At 42.4% G+C, this 13,533-nt stretch overlaps 1 protein-coding gene across 3 annotated transcripts in view; it reads left to right on the forward strand.

Annotated features, from left to right (window-relative positions):
- Positions 1-9,434: 9,434 nt before the first annotated feature.
- TENM1 (teneurin transmembrane protein 1) overlaps positions 9,435-13,533 on the forward strand; it is an 805,114-nt gene continuing 801,015 nt past the window's right edge. The window contains exon 1 of one of the 3 annotated variants that reach the window (XM_059385607.1): positions 9,435-10,110. The gene's annotated coding sequence lies outside the window, so the exon portion shown is untranslated. Of the gene's footprint in view, positions 10,111-10,184; positions 10,275-13,533 lie in introns of those variants that run through there. The other 2 variants (XM_059385606.1, XM_059385608.1) reach the window with 2 other exon arrangements.

The following is a 13,533-nucleotide window of genomic DNA, read 5'->3' on the forward strand; positions in this document are numbered from 1 at the left end:
CATAGTCTCTCATGGTTCACCTCCCCTTCCAATTTCCCTCAACTCCCTTCTCCTCTCCATCTCCCCATGTCCTCCAGGCTATTTGTTATGCTCCACAAATAAGTGAAACCATATAATTGACTGTCTCTGCTTGACTTATTTCACTCAGCATAATCTCTTCGAGTCCCATCCATGTTAAGCAACTAAGTTTTAAGGCTTCTTAGGGCTTAAGTTTCACTGTCATACAACAATAGTTAACAGAGGATATGAGATCTGATTGAGTTTTAAGGCTTCTTAGGGCTTAAGTTTCACTGTCATACAACAATAGTTAACAGAGGATATGAGATCTGATGGAGAAAGGCTACATGGACAGAGAAACCCGGATGCCTTAGTTGTTCAAGACACCCAGCTGAGTCATTAGACATATGCAGAAGGCCATGTGGAATAAACCCAGCCTTAGGTGACCTGTCAACTGAACGCAGCTACTTGAGTGATCCTTGACAAGAACAGCGGAAAAAAATTTCCCACCTAATTCACAAAACTGTGAAAACTGGTAAAATCTTTTAAGCTATGAACTTTTGGGGCAATTTGTTATGTGACAGTAGATAATTGACACCAGATCCAAGAAACCTAACTTACTAAATACATAGGAAGAATCTCTTTTAATTCAGCCCCCTGTTGGGCTCTGCACTGGGTATGGGGCCTGCTTGGGATTCTCTTTCTCCCTCTCCCTCTGCCCCTCCCAGCCCCCATCCCTGCTGGCATGCTCTCTCTCATAAAAAAAAAAAAAAAAAAAAAGAAGGAAGAAAGAAAGAAGCTCTTTTAAACACAATATTACCTCTTTAGACATTACCATGGCATGGACTAAGTAAAGATGGTGCTAAATCAAGGCAGCAGATTTAAAGAAAATTTCCTGTATGAGGTAGGAAACTTGAATTCTAGTTAAGCTTGGTCACTAGAACATACTACTTTTTCTCTTAAATATTTTCATTATTTTAATAGTTTTCTTTAGTTATAAAGTTGTTAAATTCAAAACTTTTCTCCAGTTCTTTCTTTTTTAAAAAATGATTTTATTTATTTATTTATTTATTTATTTATTTATTTATTTGAGAGAGAGTGTGTGCACCAGCATGGGAGAGGGACAGAGGGAGAGGGATAAGCAGACTCCCTGCTGAGCAGAGAGGCCAATGATGATGTGGGGCTCGATCCCAGGACCCTGAGATCATGACCTGAGCTGAAGACAGATGTTTAACTGAGTGAGCCGCCCAGGCGCCACTGTCAATTATTTCTAAAGGACCTACTATATATAACCAAGATATATAGAAGGACATACTCCTGCCCTCGAAGAAATAAACCTACAACAGGAGAAATAAGCATCTAAATAAATAACTATAATCAAATAAGAATGAGATAAGGGACAAGAGAAGAAAGTACTTTAGCAATTCAAAGGAAAGAGCATTTCAGGATGGAAGTCCAGAGAGCTCTTCTTGAAAAAAGGGAGTAATGAATAAAAGTCTGATAAATATGAATGTACAGCTAGAAATGCAGAAGGAATGGCCTCCCAGGCATATGTAGGAGTTTTTAAACCAATTTTTAGGCTTTATTTACAACAGTGTTTGAATGAAAAGATAGACTGTCTCACTGTAACCAAGTGTCCATCTGATGGCCTATGGAATAAACTATACACTGTCTCAAGACAGAAAGAGCTATAGTAGCCTGGAGCATCTAGAAATTCAACCAAGATGTCAGGTATCCTAGAAAACTGATGAATCTACTTTGTGGTGATAGATGAGTCTTGCCTATGCTCATTCTATGATTAGAATTCCATTGGTGATAAAAGAAAGTGGTCCTAGAGGAGTCTGCCTTACTAAAATGATTATTACTGAAAAAGTATGTTTATAGTTTCTCTTGAGACAAATATAATCATACTTTTAAAATTGAAGGCAAGAGTAGGTATAAGACTTATAAGGAAGATTAGTTATATTTTTATATTTTTAATAATACCTTTCTGATCACAAATTAGTATGTATTTATTATGGAAAATAAAATATACAAAATATAAAAAAGAAAATTAAAACCACTAACAAGTTCATGAATCACTATTAACACTATAATATATATTTCCTGGTCCTTTCACCATGCATCTATTTGTAAATATTTTATTTTTAGTCAATTCATAGAAACATGAGATTATATGTTTTCGTAATCTCCCATTTTCCTATTTAAAAATATATTGGGAATCAGGGCACCTGGGTGGCTCAGTGGGTTAAATCCTCTGCCTTCAGCTCTGGTCGTGATCCCAGGGTCATGGGATCGAGCCCCTCGTCTGGCTCTCTTCTCTGCAGGGAGTCTGCTTCCTCCCCTCTCTCTCTCTCTGCCTGCCTCTCTGCCTACTTGTGATTTCTCTCTCTCTCTGTCAAATAAATAAAATCTTAAGAAAAATTTGTGGAATATGGAATATGGAATCAGGTCAGTTTAAACAAGTTGAGTTTGGAGTAATTATGAGATAATAAGAAAGAAATGTCCAGCCAGCTATTAGAGATGGAGCCCAGGAGGAATGCTGGGACAGGGCTGTGATTTGGAAGTTATCGAACTAGAAGTAATTGTTGAAACCTGGAAATGGGATGAGATCATCCATACTTTTTCCAAGTGTGGGTTACTGGGTTAAGAAAGCAGTGATTTGCTTGGAATAGAATAGATAATTTCAAAATACATCACACAGCAGTTGTAAGTGACCATTCTGGATTGCAGTAAAAAAATCAATTTCTTATTGTGAGTCTAAGGATTGAGACTTTAGTAAGAGTGAAAAACACTGATAAGAGGGAAACTACAGCCAGTTTTAAGAAAAGAAGATCAATGGTTGGCATTGGTCTCTGGACACATTTACGAAACTGTGCAAAATTTCTGAAGCCCCCAAAATGCTATTATCTTTGTGGGCTATCTCCACTGGTATTTCTTTAGCAGAAGTGAAAACAGACATAAATAGTAATGTATCGATACTCTTAAAATGACAGTAATAAACTCATTACATGTTAATATATGTAACATGTAACATGTAAAACATAACTTTTATGAAAAAGTAATACATTTTCCCAAACAAAAAATTATTGAGAGTTATAGTATTATCTTTAACTCCTGGTTTAATAGAACATAGCTAAATTCTTCTGCTTTTGCTCAATTAATTGACCTATGTTTGTAAGAGAATGTGAGTGAAAGGCAAATAATATCTTAGTATTATTATGAAGATAATTTTGGCTACACAGATACCCTAAAATTCTCTAAGGAAATCCTAGGGTCTCTGGTATTAGAGACCTTTCTTCCTATCTCTGGGATAGAAAGCTCAAGAAGAATAAGGATAGAAAAAGATTTATAATTTGGGGTCAGCAAGTACAAAGACTTGATTGAGATCCACTGAACTGTAAATCAAATCACATCACACCTTCCTGGACTTCCCACTGTCCCTAGGGCAAAACTGAAAAATCTTTATCATGGTCCCTAAATCCTTGTATGACTTTGCTCTTTTCTGCCTGTCCTGCCTTATCATATGTCACTACTCCTCCCCACCTCCTTTCCACTTTTTTTTTTTAAGATTGATTGATTGATTGATTGATTTGAGACAGAGTGACAGAACAAACAGAGAGAGGGGCATAGGGAGAGAGACTCTCAAGCAGACTCCCCACTGTGCACTGAGCCATGATGCTGAGATTATGAGCTAGGCTGAAATCAGGAGTTAGGAGCTTAACTGACTGAGCCACACAGGGGCCCCTCTTCCACTTCTTACACTCACTACACTCCAGAGACATAGGATGTCCGTGTATTCATTGACTATGCCAAGATACTTCTCACATCAAATACTGTAGAGTCTTTTCTCTGATCCTGGAATATTAACTACTGCACATTCTCCAGGCCTCCGATTAGTAGCCACTTCCTCAGGGAAGCCTATCTAACCCCTCCAATCTCAATCTAAATTATGTCTCCTCTGCTGTTCCCTTGTCAATAGTGCTCTTTTCCTTCAGAGCATTCATCAGTTTAGAAGTGCATATCTCATTGTGGGATTGGTTTTGTCAGTCTCCTACCAGTGGACCATAATCTACACAAAGATAAGAACAAGTGTGTTTTGTTTATCACTCTGGTCCCAGTATTTAGCACTAAATAGGCACATACTAGGTATTCTATAAATCTTTGCTTAATCAAAGTATGAACAAAAGGATGAAGACACATATGAGAGCCTGTTTCCTTAGTCTGAAAAGATATTATTCATGTTTATTGTGTTGCATGGAAAATAATATTCTAGTTTCCAATTTTCATATGAAATGCATTTAAAATCTGTTTATGATAGATTATCCTAATAATTGTTAGCATCTAATAGCAATTGTTAATGTATATGGCTATAAAAGTCTTCTTATGGCTGTTATTAAGCATGCGTTTTAGAAGCACTAAATGCTTTAGTTATTTCAATACAAATTAATAGTTACCTGTAAGTCAATCATGATAATAATTCACTTTAAAGGTTATTATGATGAGGTCACAAAGTTAGAGAGAAGTTCAAGTGCATTTAAATGCCAACAGAACAATCCTAATTGTTCTACACCCTTTTCAAATCTCTTTCTGGCGTGTAATTTCATCTCTCAAACAGAAATCATGGTACATTTTGAAATCAATATTTCCCCTTTTCAACAACTGTAATAGTTAAAAAGTGCCAAAAAGTAATGTCCTTATAGTTAAAAAGTACCAAAAAGTAATATTCTTAAAAGTATTCCCAATAAAAAGACAAACACTAGCATAAAGCCAGCTTTCAAATTGGCAAGGGAAGGCACTCCGTTATCTTTATGAGGGTAGAAATTATTGCTATTGCCATATTTTTATGTGTATGCATATCAAATATAAGTGGATTTCATATAAATTAAAGGCCAAGGTGCCATTCTTTTCATTGTCTATAATTTCAAATTTAGCAATTATTTGAATCCATTATAGCAGTAATGCAAATGAATTGCCACTGCACCCTATTGAGAAGTCTTAGTTTTGAAGGTTATGATTAATCTGCATTAGGGATACATTTTATTTTGAGAGTAAGGTGCAGGAGCACTGATGGAGCCTTTCCAATGAGGGATATTCTGTATGAATGTACACCTCTGTAAGCAGGGCTTGCTATGTGGAATACAGAGTGACTGGCTGAAGCTCAAAGGGGGAAAACTATTTTGCTTCTTCTTGGAACTCCAGTCAGAAAAATGGATCTTCAGGATTCATTTGGATACCAAACAGAAATAGGTAAAGTGAAGACTTTGATTGGCTTGTCAGTTGTTCTCTTGAGCCTTAATTGGGTGTGTGAAAAAACAATGTGCCTGATTCTGTTCTGAACAGATGGATGCAGAATCCTGGCTACCAACTGTTCACAACCAGGTTCAAGTGAATTTCCTCCAATGTGACTGCTGTCCCCAGAGGGGCCCACAGCCAGCCAGAAATGGGCACTCCCTAGCAGCATGCTGGTGATTGCAATTTTACAGCTCTGTTTATGCAAAGTGTTTGGGTAGAAAATCATTAAGCTACCTCTGTTGCTTCCAATCATTATAGCCAAAAGTTAAGGTGCCAGCACCATTCATAATCTCTGGTAGCTGATCTCTGGATGACATTGTTATCAGTTGCAATAGGAAATAATGGTGCACCACAGTATGTATTGAAAATGTGCCTTTGAATACATCTTCCCATTAGACAAGCAACCAAACAAAACTCCTTCATTTCAGATAGTTCACATTGATTTTCTTTATGTAATTGTTATTGACTTTAGTCTTCTGATATTATTGTACTTACACTCTTACTTATGAGGGTACTTAGAAACAAGATTGAAATAAGTGATATTCTCCGTTATGCATTCTTTGCAGAGAATGAAACCTATGGATGAAACAAATACATTAAAAAAAAAATTCAAGGCCAGAACATCTAAATATTGTTCTCTAGTACCGAATTGTTCTAGGTACGTGGTAATGGCCACTCGATATATTAGTGAAGAGTTGTCCATTAGTGAATTGTTCACAAATCTTTGAACATCTCTTAGCTTAAGTCTCAATTTCGTTACCTATCTCCATTGCTGGCACAGTTCCTGGAATTTAGTAGATGCTCCATAATCATTTGCTGAATTGAATTTGTGTAATTACATTGGTTCTGGGAATAAATGTCCAAAGGTGTATGCGTACATGTGTGTGGTCTTTGTTAATGAAAAGGCTTATCGCTTTTAAAATTCCTAGCAAATTATTTGAATAATATAACCTAGGCAACTGAATAACTGTCCTATACAGATTGTGTACTCCATTACAATTGGTTATATTTTCCTTTACATTGGACATCCTGAAACTGGCAATTTAGTGTGTCTTCTTCCTGATACTCACATACGAAATAGAAATTCTTGCTCCCATGAGCAAAACGACTTGAAAATTCTGCAACTTCCTGCTACTTTAATGTGTCTAGGGAATCCCTAAAGTTGAATAAATGATTTAGGAAATTCAGCTACAGTATCAGGTTGTGGACTTCCAGAAGCAGTAAATCAGTTCTTTGGAAAGGAAGAAAAGTTGACAGAGCCCTCTATACTTTGGAATTAGAAATGGAAACAATGTTTTTGAAGGAACCAAAGGGAGACAGCTGCAGACCAAAAGAATTAAGGACTCCTGGGAGCTGTGGAAGACTGGTAAGGAAAATGAGAGGGAAGAATGTGAGAGAAAATACAATGAGGATACAGCAAGTGAGAGAATTAAAAAAAATAATAATAATTAAAAGGACTGTCGAATTGCCAAGAGAGAAACAAACTGAACTTCCTTTCATGAAATCCCTAGTTATTAACCTCCCCTTCTTTCCTGGGTCTTCCAAAAGACAAAAGAGACAGTAAGTGTGAGTGAGATGATCCTGGTTTTAAATCCTATAGTCTATTTGCATGGCTGTTATGGTTTGTCCACCTCCCATTCTGTTAGAATTTCGTTTTCATTTATGAGTTCTTTCCTTAATAACTGGTTACAGAATTTCCTTAGACTCATAGTGTTTGGAGTCACTGGAGAAGCGACTGGCCATATGTTTCTTTTTCCTTCTTCTAGAACTCTTAGTTGGGAATTGAGGAGGTGTCCTGAAAGTCTTTTCCCTCCACAGTTCAAGATTCTGGTGGTTCCTAACAAGGAATCTTTCTTTCACTTAAGATATTTATGTATGTTTACACATATACATGTTTTTTGTTTTGTTTCAGAGGAGGGTAGTGGGTTTTAGGAAGGTTCATTTACATATTCATGGCAAGACACAGGTTTTCCAACCATGCCTTCTCCGGTTGTCTTTTCCACAGCTCAAGAGAGATGGTTCTGGAAGCAGTTGCTATCCCCTCACAGAGTGGAGTTGTCATCTTTTGTTTCTTTGTTGGCAGAGAGGTGGGGTGGGGGTGAGGGTGGGGGTGGGGTGGTGAACGGCAGGGATCCAAAGGATTCCTGCCCAAAACTGAAGGCGATGTTGGAAAAGGGACGAAGGAAAAAAAACCAGCTCTTGATTCCCAGATGATTTCCCCGAGTGTTAAGCTCGGTATATTTTATTTCCTCTCCTCGGTGGTGTGCCGGGCTTACAGTGCACCCTCTTTGCAAATACCTGTATTAAAAACCAGCAGGATGGGAACACACGGTTCCAAGATCTCCCCCTGGCGTCACCCTATACTACTTCTCTTTCGGAAGTCGAATCCGGTCCCCCCTGCTCAAGAGCTCGCAGACCTTACAGCCCGGAAACCGTCCTCGCGCAGCTGCCACCGCCCAGAGCGGAGAACAGCTGGACGCTTTGGTGCGCGCCCACCGCGCCGCGAGCAACTCTTCCGGTAATTAGCGCCCGCCAAGGCTCCAAATGTGCCTTCTTGCAACCCCTAGCGGGCTCTCAACTCGGTAATAGCTTCTCGCTTTCCTGTCCCTGCTCTTGCGGAGCAAAATTACAAACGTGAGTGCACACATACACATTCACACGCCCTTCTTTCTTCACTCAAGAAAACCGGCAGTAAACGTCGTTCTCCCAAAGAAGGTTCGACTCTTCCCGCTCTCTTTTCTTTACCTAGAGGTTAGCAGTACCGCGAACATACGTAGGGCTCTCTCTCTCTGCTGCTGCTCTGCGCGCCCCCTACCTGCCTGCGGCGGGGGTGACGCTGGGGGGGAAGGGGGTCTGGGAGTACGCAAGACTCCTGTTTCTCCAGTTGGTGCAGCTCCCCTGGCTCGGCACTTGGTATCTCCCACGGTCTTGCTCTTGCTGGGAAGCCGGGAAGGAGAAGGCTACTGTGGGCGTCGCCGCCGCCCTTCCCGGAGCCGGAGCCAAACTCCAATAGGGCGCCAAACGACTCCCTCCTAAGCCTCACATCTGGCCCAGCCGTGCAGATGTTGGCGGCCGGAGAGTTCCTCCACGAGAGGCACCCCAAGTCCTGAGCATGCCCAGTAGGACCCTTAAGGCTCCCGAAGCGAGTTTCTGGACATGTAGATTCCGCTTTTCCGCTTTTTAGAGGAAGCTGAAGAGGGTGTTTCGGAAAGGAGGGATCCTGGGCTTGGGGCAGGGCGCTGGGTTCGCCAGGGTACGTGCCCTCCGGCCCGGCCGGGTGAAGGGCAGAGCCGGTTGGGGAGTCCAGGGACCAGGGCGGCCTGACAGGGCAGAAGCTGGAGTATTGCCCCCCACAACCCCCTCCAAGAGGACTTTGTCAGTGCTGAGCTGACGCGCCGCCAGGAGGCTGCGGGTGGCCGGCCTTGGTGCTCTGGGGTCACACTGTCAGCTGGTGGCAGTCAGCGGTGCTCTCACACTTACGGACGCGAGAGAGCTTGCGGATCACTTACGCACGACACTCACGGGCTTGGCTTTTCTGGAAGGCGGGGGAGAGGGGAAAAGGAGGAACCCAAACAATTTCTCTCGCTTGCTCGCTTTTTTTCTTTTTTCTTTTCTTTTTTTTTCTTCTTCTTCTCCCCCCCTCCAAAGTTATACTGGCAAAAGACTTCACATTCTTTCTATCAGTCCTGAGGCTTTACACAGCGCCGCGGAGATCACGCTCCTTTGTGTGTGTGTGTGTGTGTGTGTGTGTGTGTGGTGTGCACGCGCATTTGTGTATGTCATGACTGTGAAACACTGCCCCAGGCTTATCTTGGGGATGACAAACGCTCCTCAGAAACCCCTACCTCACCTAACCCTCGAGGGTTAAAAAAAAAAAAAAAAAATCTAGTCATGAGAGTCCCCTGGCCAGGAACTTATTGTGGTACAAAATCTGAATTTAGTTGATCCATATTTCTTTCCTGTGTTCCCATCTCCAGCTTTCTCCTTCCTTCTCTCCATCCTCTGACACCCTGATCTTTCTCATCTCCACTTCCTTTCCTCTGCCGGTTACCTGCTCCCTCAGCCCTCCTCCTCCTCCAGCTCCTCCTCCTTCCCTCATCTCAGCTGCGGCTAAAACCTGGAGTCTTGGGGAAAAGGGGGAAAAAAAATCCTTGGCTGTAGAGCTGTCAAACCGGGCATGCTCAGTAGACAGGGCAGGTTTTTTGGTCTCGAGTAGCGGAGAAACATTTTTTGCACCACCGCTACCAGCCTTAGAGCGCGGCGGCGGTGGCCACGGCAACATCAGCACAGCCATCAGCCGTGCAGACGCCCCGCACCCGGGAGCGCGGCGGGCTCCGGCTTAGCCCGGAGTTCACCTCCGAGTGCCCCGGGGGCTGAGCTCACCCCTTCTGCTCGCACACACACGCACACTATCTCTTTCACGGACACGCACACGCGTATACACACACACACACACACACACTCTCTCTCTCTCTCTCTCTCTCTCTCTCACACACACACACACACACACACACACGACCCCGGGAGCAAGCAGCCTCTTGGCAGGGATCGTCCGCTGGCGCGGCAATAGCCAGGTTCGGTCCCTGCCCCCGGCGGCCGCCGGCTGGGAGCACCGCCGCCGCCAGCCAGAGGAGAGCGATGCGGGGGCCCAAGCGGCAGCTCCAACAGTAATGTGGATTTACAGTCGTTTCCCGCAGGAACCGGCTGAGACGCCTGAAGTCCCAGGCACCGGCTGCGCCCGGCGGGGCTGAGCACCTGGCGAGGGGGCGGAGGACCGCACCTGGGGACGCCACCGAAACTTGCGCCTGGACTAGGTAGGTGCGTTTCTCCCCGCCCTCATCTCCTTCCCTCTGGCTCGAGGCCCTCACCCCCACCTCCCACCCCAAGGACTCGGGCGAACTTCGCCCCGAGGCTGCAGGCGAAGGATGGCTGCACCGGGTTGTGAACCGTGGGCTGTGTCCGCGCTGGGAGTCCTGCCCGAGGTAGCAGAACCTTAGCTCCTTCTTCTCTGGGTCTCCGCCTGGCCCGGGGCTCTGGACCACCCGGGAGAGGTGGGAGGTCGGCCTTGTTCGCAGTTCAAGCTTCCAATGGGCCCTGGGGGCGCTGCTTTCGGGGGCTTGCTGGGCTTTACAGGCGACACTTTGGCCAACCAACTCCTTTGGTTGTAAAAGGGGGGCCCTCGCCTTGGCTCTTGCGCAGAGCCGGACGCTCTAACAAGTGGACCTGGACGCTGGGAAAGGGGGGGGCTCGGTCCGAGAAGAGACAAGGGCGCCTCTCCTCCGGCATCCCTCCCACCTGGAGCGTTCGCTCGGGGCTCGACCACTTGGGTCCCGCTAGTGCCCTCTCCGAGAGAAGATGCCTAGGGGCTAGGACGCACTTTAGTACCTGTTTGCTTCTGAATTTCTCTTTGAACCTTAACGCGGGGAGCCCAGATTCGGGGCAGGGGGAACTCTAGAACCCCCTTCTAACCTACACCGTTTAGGGCCCCACCCGGTGCGTCCTCCCTATACCTCAATCTTTGTCAAAAGAGACAATCATTACGCAGTAGTCGGTATTCGGGGAGCCGTCGGTTTTGGCTTTAACCACGCGCTCAGCTGCGCGGGTTTGTGTGTGGGTTTTTTGCATTACATCCCGGGAATCTAGTAGCGGCTGGTACAACTGCCGAGCGCCAAGTACCCTCTAGGCATGCCTGGAGAAATGTAACCTCACTTCCTTCCACTCCACAACCGGCAGATTGACAATTCAGTTTTAGGATGCTTTTCCTAGAGGTGGTGAAGGGAGACTGTTAGCGCGACTTAGTGAGTGGATGTGTTTGCAGTCAGGAGTGTATTTAAACATTTCAGCAAACCCAGTGCAGCCAGTTGTTTACAATTGCAGAGACAGACGATCTCCCCCTCCACTAGTAGATGTTGTCTCGACATCTATTTCGACACCAGGAGAGTAGGGGCGGGGGCGAGGGCTGGTTTGCAGCTCCCGCTTACTGTCGGCAGCTTCGGGTTAGCAGATCTGCATCACTGCTATTGGCGATATGCTAATAGGTATAGAAAAACTCCACATTTTCAATATGAAGCAGCTGGTCAGGAGTCGCCTCAACTTTCCCGGGTTTTTTTCGCCCTGGAATGTTGATCCCGAGGTGTGTTTTGGGTGGCTCAAAGAAATACGAAAAGAAGTTACTGGTGCTATGGAAGGGCAATTAGTAGCCATTCGGTTTTAGAAACCAAAAGGAAATGAAATACCCCAGTGGACTCTAATAGGTACTGTTTGATTAACATTTAGTTGATCGCGTTTGTGATAAGGGTCACAGACAGCTTCCTTGAATTTTAGATTGTTGTTCTATGATTACAACTAACAAACCAGGTACACTATACTGTGAGAATCAGCCCCTATTCTTAACCTGTTCCGGGAAGACATTGCAGATGTCTGCTCTATTATTATCTTTTGGCTAAAATATCCTGGTTTATCTTCTTAGTCCAAAGACTTTCAATTTGGAGCATAGGATACTTAAGTGCTGCCAAGAAAGAGTACAGTCTAAGAAGGAAAGACATTTTATTATTATTATTATTAAAAGTAGAGCCACAGCTTTACATTATGCTCCATGATTACCCAGTATTTGCTTATTTGCTAAACACCCCCTCTTTGCTTTTCACATCTGCAATGTGGGGGAAATGAATTTTTATAAGACATAGTATGCCTCTTAAAGTAAATAACTGGAAAAGCAGAATCTTAGTTTTGCCATTTTGGTCGAAGTTTATAAGACTTTTCGGGGTGATGTATTAACTTATTTACTATTGCAGAGTTGGTTTGTTTTTGAAGGTAGTTCAAAGCTTTCAAATATATTCAACTAATGTTGGAACATTTTAATGATAATAAAAGTCACAAGATACATTTGAAGAGAGGTTCAGGTAATTTCCAAAATGAATCCATGCTTTAAATGTTAGTTGAAAGTGCTTAGATTGTCCCCCAGAATATTTTTGATAAACAGGTGTTTCTGGAAAACAACTCTACAAAGAGATTTTGACATTTGCATAATAAAACTAACAGAGTCTAGTCCCCAGAACAATGCCAGACACAGTAGAAAAATGAATATTTTTAATACATGAATTAGTATTTGCCATTAGTTCTAGGTCCCAGTTATGAACATAATATGTAATGAGGCTGAAGGAAAGAAGGCTTTGTAGAATCATTGTGCTGTAAGGGTGATTAAGCAAGACTCCAAATATTCAAACATTTAGGAGTGTTGAAAAGTAAAATCAGATTATATGTAATTACGGTCTCATTCAAAGGCCTAATTCAACGTCCGTCCGAGTACAAATACCCTAGAAGTCTCATTGTTTCAATTCAGCTATCGTATGTGTAAATAACACTGACATAATCATAGTTTCCTTTATAGTCATTGTACCTTTCTGAAGCCTTTAATACAAAGACTCTTGCTGAAGCAGAACAGCTCAGTATAAGTTTATTCTGTACAATAATACTTTAAATGATCAAACTGCAAAATATTCTTTTGGCACATTGCTTCTGAACATTTTCCATGTCATTCTTAAAAACTTAGAAGTGGTAAGAAGGTTCAGTACTAATTAACATAACAAATTTTTTTTCTATTCTGTTAGAGATAGCTATTAGAATCCATGTAATTTTTGCTTGAAGCTTGCTTTTCCCAAATGTTCATCAGTTTCAGTTTTTAGTTACTAAGTGCTTAGTATAGATTATGACTAATAAATCCCCTAAGGTTTCCTAAACTATTTATTTATTTATTTACCCACTTACTGACCTGAGGTCAATAGAAGACCAGTGCTTAGCATACTCATCATTTTTTTAATAAAAATAAATCTTTTATAGTTCTCACCTATTTTTTCTTCCCCTTGCTCTTTCTCTCTCTTGCTCTCTCTCTCTCTCTCACACACACACACGCTATCTCTGAAGAATGCCATGCATCATACATAAAACATGTATAATAATTTTATTAAAATTCTATATTTTTAAAAAATTCCTGTCAGTTTACCCTCAAAAGTAGTAATCCATGCACACTTAAAAAGAAAAGAAGCTTCCCTTCATTTACCATTTGGAATAAAGGTTTGAGCACAACTACGGGTAAATTAAATGATGAATATTGTAAAAAGGAGTATTTAGCAATTCTGATCAACAGTATATATCCATAGCTGGGAATGTAGGTGCTGATTATAAAAAATTAAGAAGAATCAAATTTCAGAACTGTTTCCATATACAATAAGTGCTTTAAAT

Source organism: Mustela nigripes, chromosome X, assembly GCF_022355385.1.
Source record: "Mustela nigripes isolate SB6536 chromosome X, MUSNIG.SB6536, whole genome shotgun sequence".
Lineage (NCBI taxonomy): Eukaryota > Metazoa > Chordata > Mammalia > Carnivora > Mustelidae > Mustela > Mustela nigripes.